This window comes from Megascapheus bottae, chromosome 7 (assembly GCF_031878675.1).
Source record: "Megascapheus bottae isolate mThoBot1 chromosome 7, mThoBot2.hap1, whole genome shotgun sequence".
NCBI classification, from domain to species: domain Eukaryota; kingdom Metazoa; phylum Chordata; class Mammalia; order Rodentia; family Geomyidae; genus Megascapheus; species Megascapheus bottae.
Window position 1 is genome coordinate 19,588,365 of NC_143515.1, and position 9,211 is coordinate 19,597,575.

At 38.7% G+C, this 9,211-nt stretch overlaps 1 pseudogene; it reads left to right on the forward strand.

Annotated features, from left to right (window-relative positions):
• Positions 1 to 311: 311 nt before the first annotated feature.
• LOC150060358 (immunoglobulin kappa variable 1-39 pseudogene) lies at positions 312 to 6,065 on the forward strand (annotated as a pseudogene).
• Positions 6,066 to 9,211: the final 3,146 nt, after the last annotated feature.

A 9,211-nucleotide genomic window follows, 5' to 3' on the forward strand; every position in this document is an offset into this window, starting at 1 on the left:
TGTCATTAAGGTACAGAGAAATCATTTACTGAGCCATGAAGAGAAAGGTAGCTCAGTTTACCCATGGTAGAGAGACTGGTTACACCTTGTGAACTTTGGGGGAGTATGTGCTCTCCTGGTTTGAGCTGGGGAATCTGGGGACGTGGAACCTATGCTGAGTGACATTCAGAGAGGAGCCAGCCCTGCAGCTGTGCTCAGCCCTGCCCAGCCCCTGCTCATTTGCATGTGCCCAGAGCTCAGCCCACTGCCCTGACAACTTCTTCAGAGTCTGCCCACACCCTGGGCAGCAGTCAGTCCAGTCAGCACCCAGCATGGACATGAGGACTCCTGCTCAGCTCCTGGGGCTCCTGCTGCTCTGCCTCCCAGGTAAGGAAGGACAGTGCTGGGCATTGACTCAGCCTAGTACATCCAGGGCTGTCTGGAACTTCAGGAAAACCTCTTGTAATGTGGATAGCAAGGAGGATAATTGTTTTGTTTCCACTCCCAGGTTCCATATGTGCCATCCAGATGACCCAGTCTCCATCCTCCCTGTCTGCATCTCCAGGAGACAGAGTCACCATCAATTGCAGGTCCAGTCAGAGCATTGGTAGTAATTTACACTGGTATCAACAGAAACCAGGCAAAGCTCCCAAGCTCCTCATCTATTATGCAAAGAATTTACACTCTGGGGTCCCATCCAGATTCAGTGGCAGTGGATCTGGGACAGAGTTCACTCTCACCATCAGCAGCCTGCAGCCTGAAGATGCGGCCACTTATTACTGTCAACAAGTTTATAGTAGTACTCCCACAGTGATACAAGTCATAACAAAAACCTCCCAGGAAGCAGAAGTGAGAGTCTGGGCTTCCCCAGCTGCTCCTCCTGCTGCCTCCACCTGCTGACACAGCTTCCCACATGCAGCCAGTATATTAAAGTCACTGGAAAGTATTGAAGGAAGGACATGGAGGCATCTGCACATCCTCACTCTCTGTCCTCCTGCTCCTCCCCAGCAGCACACATCTGACAATTCATCTTCTGACGTACAAAGGACACCATATCTACTCATTTGTGGTTCAGTTTTGTTATAAATTTGAAGTCAGTAATAGCCCATCATTGATTTTTATATCTATGTAGTTATTTTTCTCTCTCTAAGACATTGTCTATAACCGTGGGTACCCAATATTGAGTCACTGTTCTTGTACTGTTTGGATCTAATATCCAAACAAACCCTTTGCTTAATTGTGATTATGTTCCAAAATTTATGTACCAGTGATTTTATATAGAGATTCCCATACTTATTTGCTAAACAAGTCATTTGAAATATGATGTAAAAATCAATGTTGATAAAATCTTAAAAAATAAATTTTCAGGCAGATGGAGAAAAAGAAGCCACAATAGGTACAACATAGCAGACTTTTTAAAGAAAGTTAAAATAGATTTGAGATGATTTTTTGAAAAACAATTTTGTGAACAATTATAGACATTCATTTTTAGTATAATTTTTGTTGCCACAGTTTAATTGTATTTTAAGTGCAACTGGATATTTAGCTATGTGCACACATTGTGCAATGATCTAAATAATATACTTGTCAAGTTCATCACATTACACATCAGTCTCTCATAGTCAGGTTTCTGATTTCTTCTGCAAATAAAGTATTTTATTAAAACCCTTATTTCATATAACATGTTAACAACTAGTGCATTCTCTAATAATCAGATAATTCATTTATCTTTGATCCTGAATGTCAAAATCAATGCCATGATCTCATCCTTGAAAGTAGACTGGAATAATTAATTTTAGTTAGGTGAATAAATATCAAGGCAAAAGAATAAAAATTCTGTATATCTGTTTAGGAATTGTTCTCCTAAACCAGAAATATTTTTCCTGTTGCTTGATCTCAGGGTGTTATTCAGAGCAAATGGACAAAGCACCATTGGCTTTCAGCCAAGTTCAAATAAGTCCACACATAGAAATACAAAAATATCTGAGAAAGGGTATCAATATTTGTGAAGTAATGCATCTTCTACCTAGTGATTATAATCTAACCCTTCTATTAATTACAATAAAATATATGAGAAAAGAACAACAAACACAAAAATAAAACTTCTATTTTCATAAAAAAAGAAATACAAACATAAGAAAGCTTGTGAAAAGTAGGATATATTGAAAACTTTTATAGAAACATGTAGTAGGTATAGATAAATAGGGACTCATGTTACATTAATTTGTCAGAATTATCAGAAAAGTGTCTTTAATGTACCATCTAGATATACAGAGCCATGCACTCACATTGAATTGCTCAGATAGTATTTTTAATCATAGAAATATGTATGTCAGGAAGGGAGGAGTTAGATTGAGAAGATGAAAGTTGTTATAGCACTCAATATGCATTGCATGTATACATAGACATGTTTAATGGTCACTTATGTACAAATCTTTATAGATAATGACATATAATTAAAAATAAGAAATGTGTATGAAATTCTCACATGTCTCTCATTTCATCTCTGTCCAGCTGCTTAGAATGGAGTCTCTTAAGGCTTCTAATCCCATTTGAGGTTATGCATTTAGAAGAGCTATCATCTCATTCATAATATTATAGGAAATCTGAGAGGAGAGTAGTGGTGGGAAATGCATGTCCTGAAGAGACTATGATGAGAGGAGTTCACAGCTAAGGACCCAGTGAGGTCATGGCCCAACTCTCAGAATATATCCAGGAAGGCTTTGCCTAAGACCAGGTTCACATGTGCCTCTTCTTGTCAGTAACTTATAACATAGCAAGAGCTTCAGTCAGTCTCAGTCCATGGAAAATGAGGTATTTGCACTAAATTTGGAACACTTCTCAAAAAAAAACTTTACACAAAGGGAGCAAGCACAGCTACAGATAGATGTGATATTATTTTCTTTCTTACTCAGGATTTGTCCAGAATTCAGAACCAGCAGTGGCAGCATTACTGAGAACATGTTATAAAGTCAAAAACTAACTCAGACTGCTGTGTTTCTGGATCTTTATTTAGGAAGTTTGACCTGTGCCAAGCAACCATAATGTTTCCCTGGTCAGTATCTGTAATATTTTTAGGGCACCTGATCTTATGAAGTCTTTGATCCATTTGGAATTGATTCTGGTGTAGGGTAATATATAAGGATCTAACTTCAGTTTTCTGTGTATGTATAGCAATACTTTCAGCAAAATTTGAAGAGGCTGTGATTCTTTCATCCTGATTTTTTGTTCCTTTTCTTCTTCTTCTTTTTTCTTTCTTTCTTTCCTTTTATTTGTTCTTTCTTGCTTGCTTGCTTTCATCCCCCTATCAATGATTAGTTGACCATAATTTTATAAAATCATTTCCATGTCTTCAGTTCTATTTCATTTGTCCTCAGGCTTATTTATTTGCCATTACCAAGCTATTTTTATAACTACCACTTTATAATAGTGTTTGAAGTCTGATGTTGATATTCTTTCAGCACTGTTCTTCCTGTTAAGGATTTTTCTTTTTGCTATCCAGTGTCTTTTATTATTGTATAGGACCTTTTAGATCACCTTTTCCGTTTTATTAAGGAATTTTGTTGGACTGTCCATGTTTACATCCAGTGTTTCCTGGGTAGAAGATTTTCCATGTACTTGGATTGTATTTGTTGAGATGGGTATGTTTCTCTATCAATAATTTCTTCTTCATGATTATGTTCATTAAAATTTAGTTTATTAATGAAACATCAATATTGTATTATGTTTATTAATATGTTTTCCAATAACTTCATTATTACATTTATTAATACACTGTAAAATCTAGAAAAAAGAATGTTGTTACGATATTGATGGGTATTGCAATGGATCTGTAGCTAGCATTTGGCAGTATTACCATTTTCACTTAATTAATCCAATGCAGGAACATTAGAGGGTCTTCTACTTCCTTGAACCTGCTTTATTTTCTTTTTTCACACCCAGATGATGAATGGATCAGGAAGATGTGATATGGAGTTCTATGCTGTCATTAGGTTTTAATGCTTTCATTTCTTTGTTAATTCTGAGGGTTTTTAAAATTATTTTTGAGGCTATAACTCAAGGAATCAGGCTTTCTTGATTTCTGCCTCCCTCTTCTCATTGTTGCCATACAGAAAAGCTACAGATTTTTGTGTGCAAATTGTATACCCTGATACATCTCAAGCAAATCCAATGAGACGTGGATGAAATCTTATTCTCCTTTCTGCTCAGAATGTGTCCAGAATTCAGAATTACTATCAGAATTGTTGAGAGCAGGCCACATGTACAAAACTACAACAGGTCTCCTGAATGTGATTCTGCACATCAGCAGTTAACAATAGAATTCCTGTTAGGCTTAGGAAGTTTTACAGGTAAAGGGATGCATTTTACTCCTCAGCCCATTAAGAACATTATTATTGAAACCACATTTCTCTGTCTCTATCTCTGTCTCTCTCTCTCTTTCTCTCTCTCTCTCTTTCTCTCTCTCTCTCTCTTTCTCTCTCATACACACACACACACACACACACACACACACACACACACACACCAGTGTCTGTCCTTTACTCTAGCAAAGTAACTGACCTAAGCTCTGAATAAATAAGTGTCTTGTTTACATTAGTTATAGGTGCAGGAAGTGGATTATTCTCACAAACTGTCCATATTCAGGTGAGGCCAGTCCTATCTTTTTTACAAAATGGTTTGCTAATGAAGAAACAGCTGCAAGTTCAAGTAGCCATGCATATAGTTGTCTTAAGTTAATTCAAGCAACTATTATGAGAACCGATTCACTCCATGAGAATAACTTTCACCTTCCCGTGGACAGTGGTCAGGACTTCTTCCCATGGCCAGTTTGTTCCATAGGATATCATTACCAGTCTACTTCTCCATGTGCTATCTCTTCCCAGGTGAAGTAGACACTAAAATCTCTGAAATAAGAAAAGACTGATTAAAGTAGTTTGGGGACTAGAGGCATTTGAATATATTATGCTAATTTAAGGTAATCAGAATTAAACATATGCACATCTATAATTATTTGGAAAGTTCCACAAAGAAGTTTCAGTTCAGCATGTCAGTGTATGAGTACAATGCAATTTGATCAATTTTAGACTTCCATTTCTCTCCAGAGGGAACTTTTAAGAAATCACTTGATTAATTTGCTGTACAAACATAGTGTGCAAGAATGACAGGATATTTAGTGGACTTAAAACATTGTTACATTGAGCATGTATCACACTTTTAAATATAATCATTTCTACCATTTCCTCATTCCCTTAAAAAAGGTCATTTGATTACTCAATACCTGTAAGAGGAAATAATGTTCTTCCTGTCAATTTCTTCCCCTAGGTCTTAATTGGAAGATTTTGATGAGCAGAGGTGCTAATTGAGTGTGCTGGCTCATGCATGTAATTCTAGCTACTAAGGAGGCCGAGATCTGAAAATGTCGGTTCAAAGCCAGCCCAGGCACTAAAGTCTGTGACTCTTATCTTCAATTAATCACTAGAAAACTGGAAGTGGCACTGTGGCTCAAGGGGTAGTGTGGTATCCTTGTGCTCAAGAGCTCAGTTACAGCGCCCAGTCCCAGATTTCAAGCCCAACAACAGATAAAAAGCAAGCAAGCAAACAAAGGTTCTATCACTCCTAGATGACATCTCTAAACCCATACCTTGGTAACTTTGAGAATCACCAGTCTCTTTATTTCATCATTTTACTGTTATTAGACAATTCCTTGACAAACTGTTCAGCCAACATTAGGTGCTGTGTCCTTTTCTAGACTACCTGAGGAAGATGCAGGAGAACCCGGAAGAGTGTCCGTTCTCATCCTGGAGAGTGTCCTGGACATAAACTTGCATATCTTGGGGTCTCTGATGCTGTTTTAGGCTAGAAGACCCATGTGCATCCCATCCTCCCAGCTGTTTCAGGTTTTCTCAGTGGGGTCCTTCTTCCAAGAGCTGCAGGCATCCTGGATTTTATTGGTTATCACCAAACCCAGAGCACATCTGATGTCACCTTCCTCAGAAGAGCAGGCCTCACCCTCCCTTGGCTCTTCTCACTCTGTTGCCCCCACCTGGATATTTGCATACTGCTCCCTGGAGGACCTTCCTCTCTAAGTCTGAGATAAAGGCTCAGCTCTGAACTTGCCTTGAACAGTGAAGACTCCTCATTTCATTACTAGAACTGAAGTCCTTCTCTCAGCTCCTGTGGCTGTTAATGCTCTGGGTCCCTGGTAAGGACAAAGGGAGATGAGGAGTGAGAATGGGTGGAAGGGTGAGCTCTCAAGGAAAAGTGGTGCCCTATCTGTGTTACATGTGTAGGTATGGTTATCAATGTTGGGGAAAGTGAGGTTGAGGTCTAGGAGAATGAGGAATTTTTCAAAAATAGCTTGACCCTTTGTTTGACTGAGGACTCTGATTTATACTAGAAAACTGTCTATTTTTAGTATTTATTATTGTAATTCTGAATGAACCCATAAAATGTGAGTAATAAGGAAAATACATAAACTTAATCAATGTTTATATACAACCTTGCACTTCTGTCTTCTTATAATTTCAGATTCCAATGGAGATGTTGTGCTGACCCAGAGTCCACTTTCCCTGGCTGTCACCCTGGGAGAGCCAGCCTCCATCTCTTGCAGGTCTAGTCAGAGCCTCCTAGATAGTGATGGGGATAACCTTCTGAATTGGTATCTGCAGAGGCCACACCATTCTACATAACTTCTGATGTACTTGGCTTCCAACCGAGTACCTGGGATTCCAGACAGGTTCAGTGGCAGTGGATCAGGTACAGATTTCACACTGAAAATCAGCAGGGTGGAGGCTGAGGATGTTGGCGTTTATTACTGCATGCAATATATACATGATCCTCCCACAGTGATGCAGCCCTGTAATAAAATCTCCCTTCTGGCTGAGTGAGCTGCCATCATGGGCTTCTGGTCTAGGGACACAGCAGAGCAGATTGTGTGAGTGTGCTTAGGAGATTCAGACAATGGTCAATGTGAGACTGACTCTGAGTGTAGAAGAATATGTGCCAACATACAGTCTAACAAGAACAAGAGAATAATCATGGCAGTACAAAGACCAGGAGACTTCAGATAGAACATGAGGAATTCATTGAAAATATTCTTTGTGACTTAAATAGCATCATGGACAACCCATAATATAAAAATCAAATATCTACCATGATTCTACTTCCTTTGTAACAAAAATTATAATATTTTTATCAAGCATGAGGTCTTGCCCCAAACCCATAGCACATGCTATGTTTTCTGTTCAGAGCTGGGAAGTCCAGTTTTGCATTGTCTAGTTTCTGTTATATATGTTCCTAAAATCTTGCCTGTCCATCAAGACATTAGCAGAGTTTGACAAGTATTTGACCTTATCAAACTAGGGCACATGCAATGCTACACTCTGCACAAGGGTCTATTGCAGGAGGGCATCGTTAATAGTTAGTTTATCTTTTATTCACTTCTGTCACATTACATCTCTGACATTTCTTTGTAATGAGCCTTTCATAGGCCTGGAAATGTGACACTGCATAGTCTAAGACTTGCGAATGATCTGGTCTCCACCAGTGTCCAATGTGTATTTGTCTCCGAAGATGGTGCAAGCTGTTTCTCCACAGTGCTCTCAAATTAATCTCTGAAATTGCAGGATAAAGTTGGAGTACTATGAGGTCACTGAGGTAATACTCATAGGAGAAATACAATCTAGATTTTATTATATATATATATATATATTTTTTTTGCAGTCCTGGGGTTGGACTCAGGGCCTGGGCACTGTTCTTAGACACTTTTGATTCAAGGCTAGCACTCTTCCACTTGAACAACAGCACCACGTCTGGCTATTTCTCTGCATGTGATACTGAGGAATGGATCCCTGGCTTTCATGCATACCAGGCAAGCACTCTACCACTAAGCCATGCTCCAGGTCCCCAATCTGGATCTTTGTGTAGACAAATGGAATGCATTCATGTAACCTTTGGAAGTTTCCAACCAATCTTATCTACTCAGAACTACCAGAGGTGATTGTCAGTTCTCCCCTCTGTCTGGGCATCTTACCAGGATACAGAGAGGCACCCTTCCAATTTCTACTTCTCACTGAGGCTCCTCATTGTGCAAGTCTATGAATCACTGAAAAGAAAATGTAAATTGTTACTGTGCCTCCACTGTGGTGCTGATGCTGGGTGATTGACAGTGAGCTGTCATCATTATTTTCCATATCAGAATTTTGCCAATTGTGTGATTGGCCTAAAACTCACTTGAATGTATTTCTAGATATTATTAAGTCTAAAATCCTAGCAATGCAATTTCATTGTAATATGATAAATAAAAAATGAGAAATTACATTAAATATTTTTCAGCCAACCCTTGACAAGTAGTTGTAAACTTTTCTAGAAAAGCATATGCATCAGCACACATACAGAATGTAATTATACAACATTCATTTACACAAACCACCAAGGATGCTATATTTAATGTGTCAATAGTTATCTTGATTTTATTTTCTTCAAAAGACTATAAAAGGAATGAAACTGTATTTGGTGTTTACCATTATGATTTGATCTGTAGATTACATTTGAGATTTCTGGAGGATAACCACCAAATTGGTTTGTGTTTCCCCATTATCTGAAGTAAGATGAGTGACCTTAATTTATAAACATGTTTACAGTGTACTCTGTGGTCACACATTTCTCCTGGTATTTCATAAATATCAGGAGAGTTTGTAATGGGAAAATGTACATTGAATTTATATTGAAGATTAAATGGTAGATTGGGATAAAAATAGCACATGCAGCCTGCCATCAGCACATGAAGCTTCAGGAGACACAGGGGGTTATATAGTCCACACATGAAAGGCTACAGGCCAAATGTCCAGGTCTTAGGCAGCTGCTGACACTGTTGTAGTCCTTTCAAGTTATGGGAAAACTCTAATCTCTGATGAGGTGGCCTGGAATGGGAGCCATTGGTGTTGGGGGTCTTTCCATAGCTTCATTAGGAGTGGCATTGTGGACCTGTTTCTAGATGCCTTGCAGGAATCTCCTTCATAGGACTTCCCAACAGTGTGTGAACAGATTTGACATTCCAGAATGTGCACTTGTCTGCTGCTATTCATATTTACAACTAGCAGCAAGAGCAGCCAGTTCACTCAGGCACAAGGACATGTAATTTGTTCCAAGAATATCATTTAACCTCTTTCTTGTAATTATGATATTATCTCTGTGGACCTACCAGAAGAAGCCAAACTGAATCATATTCCAG